Below are 8,067 nucleotides of genomic sequence, written 5' to 3'. Positions count from 1 at the left end.
CTCACAGTCTGTCCCAGGCATACAACTGTCACCTAAATTCAGAGAGACTAGTTTGGACCTATGTTGTTTCCTTCCTCGTCTGGCTGGAGTTGGGAGCATCAATTAGCTCAGGTAAACTGTTTCAGTGGGTGTCCCAATCATGGTCTTGACCTCTTTGCTCATATTTTTACTCCACACTTTCTTCAGATGGACTTTGGGAGCTCAGTCCAGGGATCTGATGCAGCTCTCTATCTCTGTTTCTATCAGTTGCTGGATGAAGGTTCTATGGAGTTATTTAGATATTCATCAGTCTGACTATAGGGCAAGGCCGGTTTGAGCATCCTTTCCTCTGTTGCTTAGAGTCTTAACTGGGGTCTTCCTTGCGAATTCCTGAGAATTTCTTTAGTGCCAGGCTTTCTTGTTAACCATAATGGCTCCCTCAATCAAAATATATCTTTCCTTGCACTTATCTGTGTCCTTCCTCCATCTCAAATATTCTGTTCCTTCAAGTTCTCTTCCCCACTTCCCATCTCCCCTAGTGTTTCTCTTCTGTTCTCCCTACTTTCCCTACCTCAATGCATTCAAATAACAAGATGTCATTGTGTTTGGGTTTTTTTCCTACTGATAAATACACTACTGTGTAAATGTGCCAGATTTTCCATATCATTTCTTCTATTTAGGTTGTTACCAGGTTCTTGCTATAAAAATAATGCTGCTATAAACATACCTGAACAAATATCCTTGTAGTATGATTGAGATTCTGTCGGGTATTTGCCCAAGAGTGGTATTTCTGGATCTGGGGATAGGTTGATTTCCAATTTTCTGAGACATTTTGGAAATCCACACTGATTTCCAAAGTTTGCATTCCCACCAGCAATGGATGAGTGTTCCCCATAATCCACATCCTCTCTAGCATAAGCTATCATTGGTGTTTTTTATCTTAGCCATGCTGACTAGTGTAAAATTGTATGTCAGAGTTATTTTGATTTGTATTTCCCTGTTGACTGAGGCTTCTGTCCTGCCTGACCCCGCAGCCATTCAGCTCCAAAAAAACCACACAGAGGTCTACATTAATTATAAACTGGTTGGATATTAGCTCAGGCTTCTTATTAACCTTATAACTTATATTAGGCCATTATTCTTATCTATGTTAGCCATGTGGCCTGGTACCTTTCATCAGTGAGGCATTCTCATCTTGCTTCTGCTCCATCTGGGTGACAACTGCAGACTGCTTCTTTATTCTTCTTAGAACTCTCCTGTTATAATAACCCTGCCTCTACTTCTTGCCTGATCATCCTGCCTATACTTCCTGCCTGGCTACTAGACAATCAGTGTTTTATTAAACAAGTACAAGAAACAAATCTAAGCCATTGTTCCACAGCACTTCCCCCTTTTTTACAAAAGAACAACCCTGAATCAAATCACCCTTGTTTAGCTTTCTTCCTGATAATTATCCATACAACTTTTAACCAACACTCTAAACAAAGAAAAACATCCATAATCCATTTTTGGGGGGAATGCAGGCATAGTTTTCCAGGCATATTACTGCTGATTGGGAGTGCTGATAATCTTACAGGGACTTAAAGAAAATTTATAATTATGGTCAAGTACTGACTGAAAAATTCTATGAGGCTTGATCACTCAGCCAGCAGTCTTGAAACTCTTCTGGATATAGAACTCAGAGGAAACTCCATCAGAGGTCTTCTGAAACATTAAGTCATCTGGGCCGTCTGCTCTTATTGGAGATTTCTTAGGGGGCCTTCATTGATAAAACTTAATTTTTCTTAGCCTAAAATTAATCTACAATCTCTCATTTCCTGTGAAAGTAACATATCTTTTGACTTAAATTTTAAAGTCAAAGCATTTTTAAAATATGTATTGCTCTTTTCTCAGGATTAAAACAATTCAAAAAGAACATAATAACATACAATATCTAGATTCTTTGTGTATTTTGCATCTTTATGTGGCCTTATTTTAAACTCTATTTCTTTTATTTTTATTTTTGAATTTTAGGGTTTTTTAGACTAAGTTTATTTGTGTATCTTTGGCTGTCCTGGCACTCACTCTGTAGACTAGGCTGTCCTTGTATCCCTGATCTCTCTAAGACCCTTACCATAAAGGGGTTTTGAGTTTTGTCAAATGCTTTTTCAGCATCTAGTGAGATGATCATGTTTTTCTTTCCTTTCAGATTATTTATATGATGGATTACATTGATAGATTTTTGTATGATGAGCCATCCCTACATCTCTGGGATGAAGACTACTTGATCATGGTGCATGATATTTTTTATGTGTTCTTAGATTTGGTTTTCCAATAATTTATTGAGCATTTTGCATCAGTGTTCATGAGTGAGATTGATCTGTAATTCTCTTTCTTGGTTGAGTCTTTGTGTGGTTTGGGTATCATGGTTACTGTAACCTCATAAAAAGAGTTTTGCACTATTCCTTCTGTTTCTAATATGTGGAACACTTTTAGGAGTATGGGTATTAGCCCTTCTTTGAAATTCTGGTAGAATTCTACACTGAAAGCATCTGGTCCTGGGCTTTTTTTGGTTGGAAAGATTTTGATGACAGCTTCTATTTCCTTTGCGTGTTATAGGCCTATTTAAATTGTTCACCTGGTCTTGATTTAATTTTGGAATGTGGTACCTAGCCAGAAAATTGTCCATTTCTTTTACATTTTCCAATTTTGTGGAGTTTTTGTAGTATGACCTTGTTATTCTATGAAATTCCTCAGTGTCTGTTCTTACGTCCTCCTTTTTATTATTGATTTTTTTAATTTAGATGTTCTCTCTCTGCCTTTTGATTCGGTTGGATAGGGGTTTGCTATCTTTTTGATTTTCTCAAAGAACCAGCTCTTTGTTTCATTGATTCTTCGTATTATTTTCTTTGTTTCTAGTTTATTGATTCTGGCCCTAAATTTGATTATTTCATGTCTTCTATTCCTCCTGGGCGAGTTTGCTTCTTTTTTAAAAAAGTGGTTAGATACCACAAAGTAGGTGGCAATACATGTTGTTAGACTGAAGGGGCTCTTTAGTCCTTGTCAAGGGAAGTGCTAACTTTCTCTTCTTACATACAGTACACATTTTCAGATTTTTAAATGTGGAGCCATCCCTGCATCTTCAGTATGAAGCGTACTTGATCATGGTGACTGATGTTTTTGCTTTATTCTTGGATTCAGTTTGAAAATATCTTATTGAGATTTTTGCATTAATCCAAAATGCAGTCCCAATTTCTTTCTATGGAATAATTTGAAAAATACTGATTTTTGCTATTATTTAAAAGTCTGCTAGAATACTGTGCTGTTACCATAAAGTCATAGACTTTTGGGGGGTTTAGGAATCATGTAATTAGAACTTCCATATCACTAGAGGCTACAAGTATATTTATATTGATTATCTGATCTTTATTTAAATTTATAAATTGTATCTATCCAAAAAATCCATTTCTTTAAGATTTTCCAGTTTCATGGAGTACAGGCTTTTAAAGTATATCCTTATGATTTTCTGCATTTCTTCACTATCTCTCATTCCATGTTATATTCTCCTTTTTGTTTCTGATATTTTTAATTTGATTGTTCTTTCTCTGCTATTTATTTATTTTGAATAAGTGTTTGTTTTTCTTGTTAATTTTTTAAGAACAAACTCTTTCTTTAATTGATTCTTTGTATTGCTTTTTTATTTTTATGTTATTGTTATCAGCCCTCAGTTTGGTTATTTTCCTTTTGGGTGTGCTTCCTTCTTCTCCTCCTAGAGTTTTCAGGGGTGTTGTTAAGTTGCTAGTAGGAGATCTTCTAAATTCTTTATGAAGACTCTTAGAGCTATGAACTTTCCTCTTAGCACAGATTTCATTGTGCCCTGTAAGTTTGGGTATGTTGTGTTATTCATTTTTATTGAATTCTAGAAATTTTTAAATTTCTTTATTTCTTCCTTGATACAGTGGTAATTCAGTCGATAATTGTTCAGTTTCTATGAGTTTGTAGGCTTTCTGTTGTTTTTGCTGTTGAAATCCAGCTTTAATCCATGGTAAACTGGTAATATAGAGTGGATTATTTCATTTTTTACATATTGAAATTGCTCTGTGACTGAGTCAATTTTGGAGAAGGTTCCTTGTGGTGATTTAAAGAAGGTGTATCCTTTTGTGTTTGGGTGAAATGTTCCGTAGATATCTATCTGTAAGGTCCATTTGAGTCAGGATGTTTGTTAGTTCCCATCTTTGTTGGTTAGTTTCTGTCTGGCTAACCTGTCCCTTGGTGAGAAATGGGTATTGAAGTGTTTCACTATCAATGTGTGGTGCTTGATGTATAAAAATAATGTTTCTTTCGTAAATGTAGGTGCCTTGTATTTGGGGTACAAATGTTAAGAATTGACACATCATCTTGGTGGATTTTCCCTTTGATGAGAACAAAATATCCTTTTTCTTCTCCTTTGATCAATTTTGATTTGAAGAACATTTTGTCAGATATTAGGATAACTACACCAGCTTGCTTCTTAGGAAAATTTGAATGGAAATTTTTTTATCAATCTTTACTCTGAGGTAATGTTTATCTTTGATGTTTAGGTATATTTTTGTGTATGCTTGTGAAGCATGGATCCTGTATCCATTCTTTTAGCCTTTGTATTTTTATTGGTGAATTGAGTTCCTTGATATTGAAAAATATTAATGACCAATGATTGTTAATTCTTTTGGTCTTGCTGTTATGAGATTATCTATTGCCTTTGTTTTTTGTTTACAACTCCTTGGCTTGGAGGTTTTGTTTTGTTTTGTTTTTGTTTACTGAATTCTGTAGGACTGGATTTGTGAGAGAGAATTTCTAATTTTGACTTTGTCATAAAATATCTTGTTTACTTGATCTATGCTGATTGAACATTTTGATGGATATAGTAGTCTGGGCCAGCATCTGTGGTCCTTTAAAGTCAAAATATCAGTCTATACCCTTCTGGCATTTAAGTATTCATTGACAAGTCAGGTGTTATTCTAATAAGTCTGCCTTTATGCCTGGCTTTCTTTGTTCTGTTTATTTAGTGTTTTGATTATTATATGACATGGAGAATTTATTTTCTGATCCAGTATATTTGTTGTTCTGTAAACTTTTTGTGTCTTTATCAGCATGTCCTTTTTTTAGCTTAGGAAAATTTTCTTCTTGATTTTGTTAAATATGTTCTCTGGGTTTTTGAACTCTTATGGATCTATTTCTTCTATCATATATTCAATGCCTGAGATTCTCTCTTCCATCTCTTGGATTCTATGAGTGACATTTGTGTCTGTAACTCCTGTTTGCTTACCTAAATTTCCATGTCCAGAATTCCCTTAGGTTGTACTTCTCTTTATTGTTTCTATTTCAATTTTCAAGTCTTGAATTGTTTCCTTTATTTCTCTGATTTCTTTTTCTTAGTTTTCTCTGCATTCTGTAAGAGATGTATTGATTTTATCCAATTTTTATTATCTTTTCTTTGATTAATTTGAGGAAGTTTTTGATTTTCTCTTTAAGGACATTTATAATCTTCATAAAATTGTTCTGGTGGTCGTTTACTTATGCTTTGTCAGCATAGGAATATTCAGATCTTGCAATCATGGGATAGCCGGGGTTTGGTGGTGTCATATTGCTCTGGTTCTTCTTGATTGTATTCTTACACTCATTTTTAGGTAACTAGTTTTAGAATGATTATCTGTAGATCCTGATTTCTGAGTTTGGCTCTTTTGAATCTTTGTTTTGTTCCTTGGTTTCTGTTTCCTTTTTGTTCTTCTATTCATTTTCACCTGGATTTCTAGTGCCTGACTGACATGGAGTGTCCTGTATGAGTGTTGCTTACATTTGTTGATAAGAAAAGCTGTTTCAGACAGTGGCTCAACATAGTAAATCTGGTGAGATATCTGAACAGAGAAAGAGAGTAGGCAGAGTTGGGGAATATGCCATGTTTCCACAGAAGGAAAGAGATACCAGAACATTACCAATAAGCTACAGTCTTGTGGAGATACATAGATTAGTAAAAATTGATTAATTTAATGTAAGATGTAAGAGCTAGCTAGGGATATGCCTAAGCCTTTGGTCAAACATTATTGTGATTAATATAGTTTCTGTGTGATTATTTGGGTCTGGTGGGCCAGAAAATGAAAGTGCAGTCTGTGTTTACAGCTGACTTGACTTCTGGTCTAGTAGGGAATCTCTATCCAAATTGGGAGTTGGCCTTTTAGTGGTTAAAAGTGGGGCTCTATGTTGCGAGAGCTCCTTCCGCTCCTTCAGCCAATAGCTGCTGAGATACCAGCCCATTGAGGCATGGTCTCTCCTTCTTTAAAAAAGCAGCAACTGCCCTGGGCTTGCTCTCTGGCTTCCGGCTCTGCTTCCAGTGACTAGGCTCCCTTCCTGATTGTGCAGAGGGCTGTTGTCTGGAACAGTGATCTGTAAGTTTTTCCCCTTTAAATAAATAACCATTCTATTAATCATAATTCCAAACTGGTGTGGGATTGTTTGTGATTTACGCCTTCAACTCTATGTTGTTATTACAGGTTTGGCCTATTTTTATGATTGCTATGGTCTGTAATTAAGCCACCAAAATCTCCTTCACAGGCTGGTCTGTTTTGTATCCCAGCAGTGCTCACGTGGGGGCAGAGCCCAGTCCTTGTGATGGGGTGGGAAGGAAAGAGCCTCAGGATGGGTCCTGAAAATCAGAATCTGGGGAGTGGGGTATATAAGGGAATGAAGAGTGGAAGACAGGTCACTCACCTGTTCTTCTGACTGGTGGTGGCTGTACCTGAGCAGATGTAGTTGGTCAGAGTTAAGGAGGAGGACTAACTATGAGGAAAATGATGACATGGGAAGGTGTAGATACTGGAATGGGTCTTGGGGAAAATATAATCCAGAGAGTTTGGCCATCCAGCTAGCAGGTGGATCAATCAGCAGATCCTTTGCCTCATGGATTTTTGAATGACTTATGCTGCTGAGACACTCTATATCTAATTATTACCATAAAAATATATGCAATGGAAACAGCTTGAATGTTTTGCAAGTTTCTAAGCTTTCCTTGATTTGGTTTGTAATTTCCTTATGAAGCTTAATAGTTATTAAAAGTTGATATTCTTCAGAGGAAGAACAAAACAACTCATTTCTTCCAGTTAGAAACTTAATGCATTTTGCTGGAGCTGTAGGATGCTGAGTTTAAAACTGACCTTCAGAGAGGAATAGACAAGGAAAGTTCCATAAAATAATGTAAAGTGAATAGACATAGAGAAGAATTCCAACGAAGTAAAAAAAAATAGGATAATTTGTCTACCTGAAACTCAATTGTCTTAAAATTTAAAAGTAGAGTCTGGCATAGGAGACATAGGAAAGCTATATGACATCACAGAAAAGCTTTTTGATACACAGAAAGGATATGTTTGAGGTGTGTTTAAATATCTAAGTCCTGTACTACATGACTATATTTTTAAGTGCTTGTCTATTGAGCAACTTCATTGCCAATGCTTTTAACTTCTGTCATGTTATGAAAGTAATGTTACCATGATGCTTTATGCAAAAATTAATTGCATATCTTCTACATAGTACATTTTTCTGTCATTTTTTCTTTGTACCTTGTAGATTTCCAAGTTTTTTAGGATTTTTGATAACTAAGTTTACAAATATTTCCAAGCAATTTTCTATTATTCATTTAGCTTAGGTTTTTGTTTTCATAGCATAGATTTTTAGAGCAAATTAGATCACAGCAAATTGTGGAGAAATTACCTGATTGTTATGCAGCCCACCACATGCATGAAGTTTCACTTTTATAATTAGATACATAATTAATCACATTATTCTTGGATATTGAATTGGGTATGGATTTTCCATAACACAAAGAAGTCAAATTAATTGCTTGTGACAATACACATATTGCTGTGAGTTGTCAGTTTACATAGAACTGTATAAAAAAATGTATAGAACACACTGAGAAGTGAATCTATAGCCCACAGCAAATGCTGCATGTCTTGAAACAGCTTCTCTTTCTTGATTTCCTAAGGGGTAGTTTATTCATTGCTGCTAATATCTTATGGATAAATCCTATCAAATAAGAGTTAGCAGGAAATTTTTGCTAAGTTAACTTTTGTTCTTAGG

At 35.4% G+C, this 8,067-nt stretch overlaps 1 pseudogene; it reads right to left on the bottom strand.

The window, feature by feature from the left end:
* Window positions 1-2,950: 2,950 nt before the first annotated feature.
* On the bottom strand, window positions 2,951-3,060 carry LOC119824126 (annotated as a pseudogene).
* Window positions 3,061-8,067: the final 5,007 nt, after the last annotated feature.

Source organism: Arvicola amphibius, chromosome 9 (genome assembly GCF_903992535.2).
Source record: "Arvicola amphibius chromosome 9, mArvAmp1.2, whole genome shotgun sequence".
NCBI lineage: Eukaryota > Metazoa > Chordata > Mammalia > Rodentia > Cricetidae > Arvicola > Arvicola amphibius.
The sequence above is the reverse complement of the archived record's forward strand: the minus strand, read 5'-3'. Positions and strand labels throughout refer to the sequence as shown.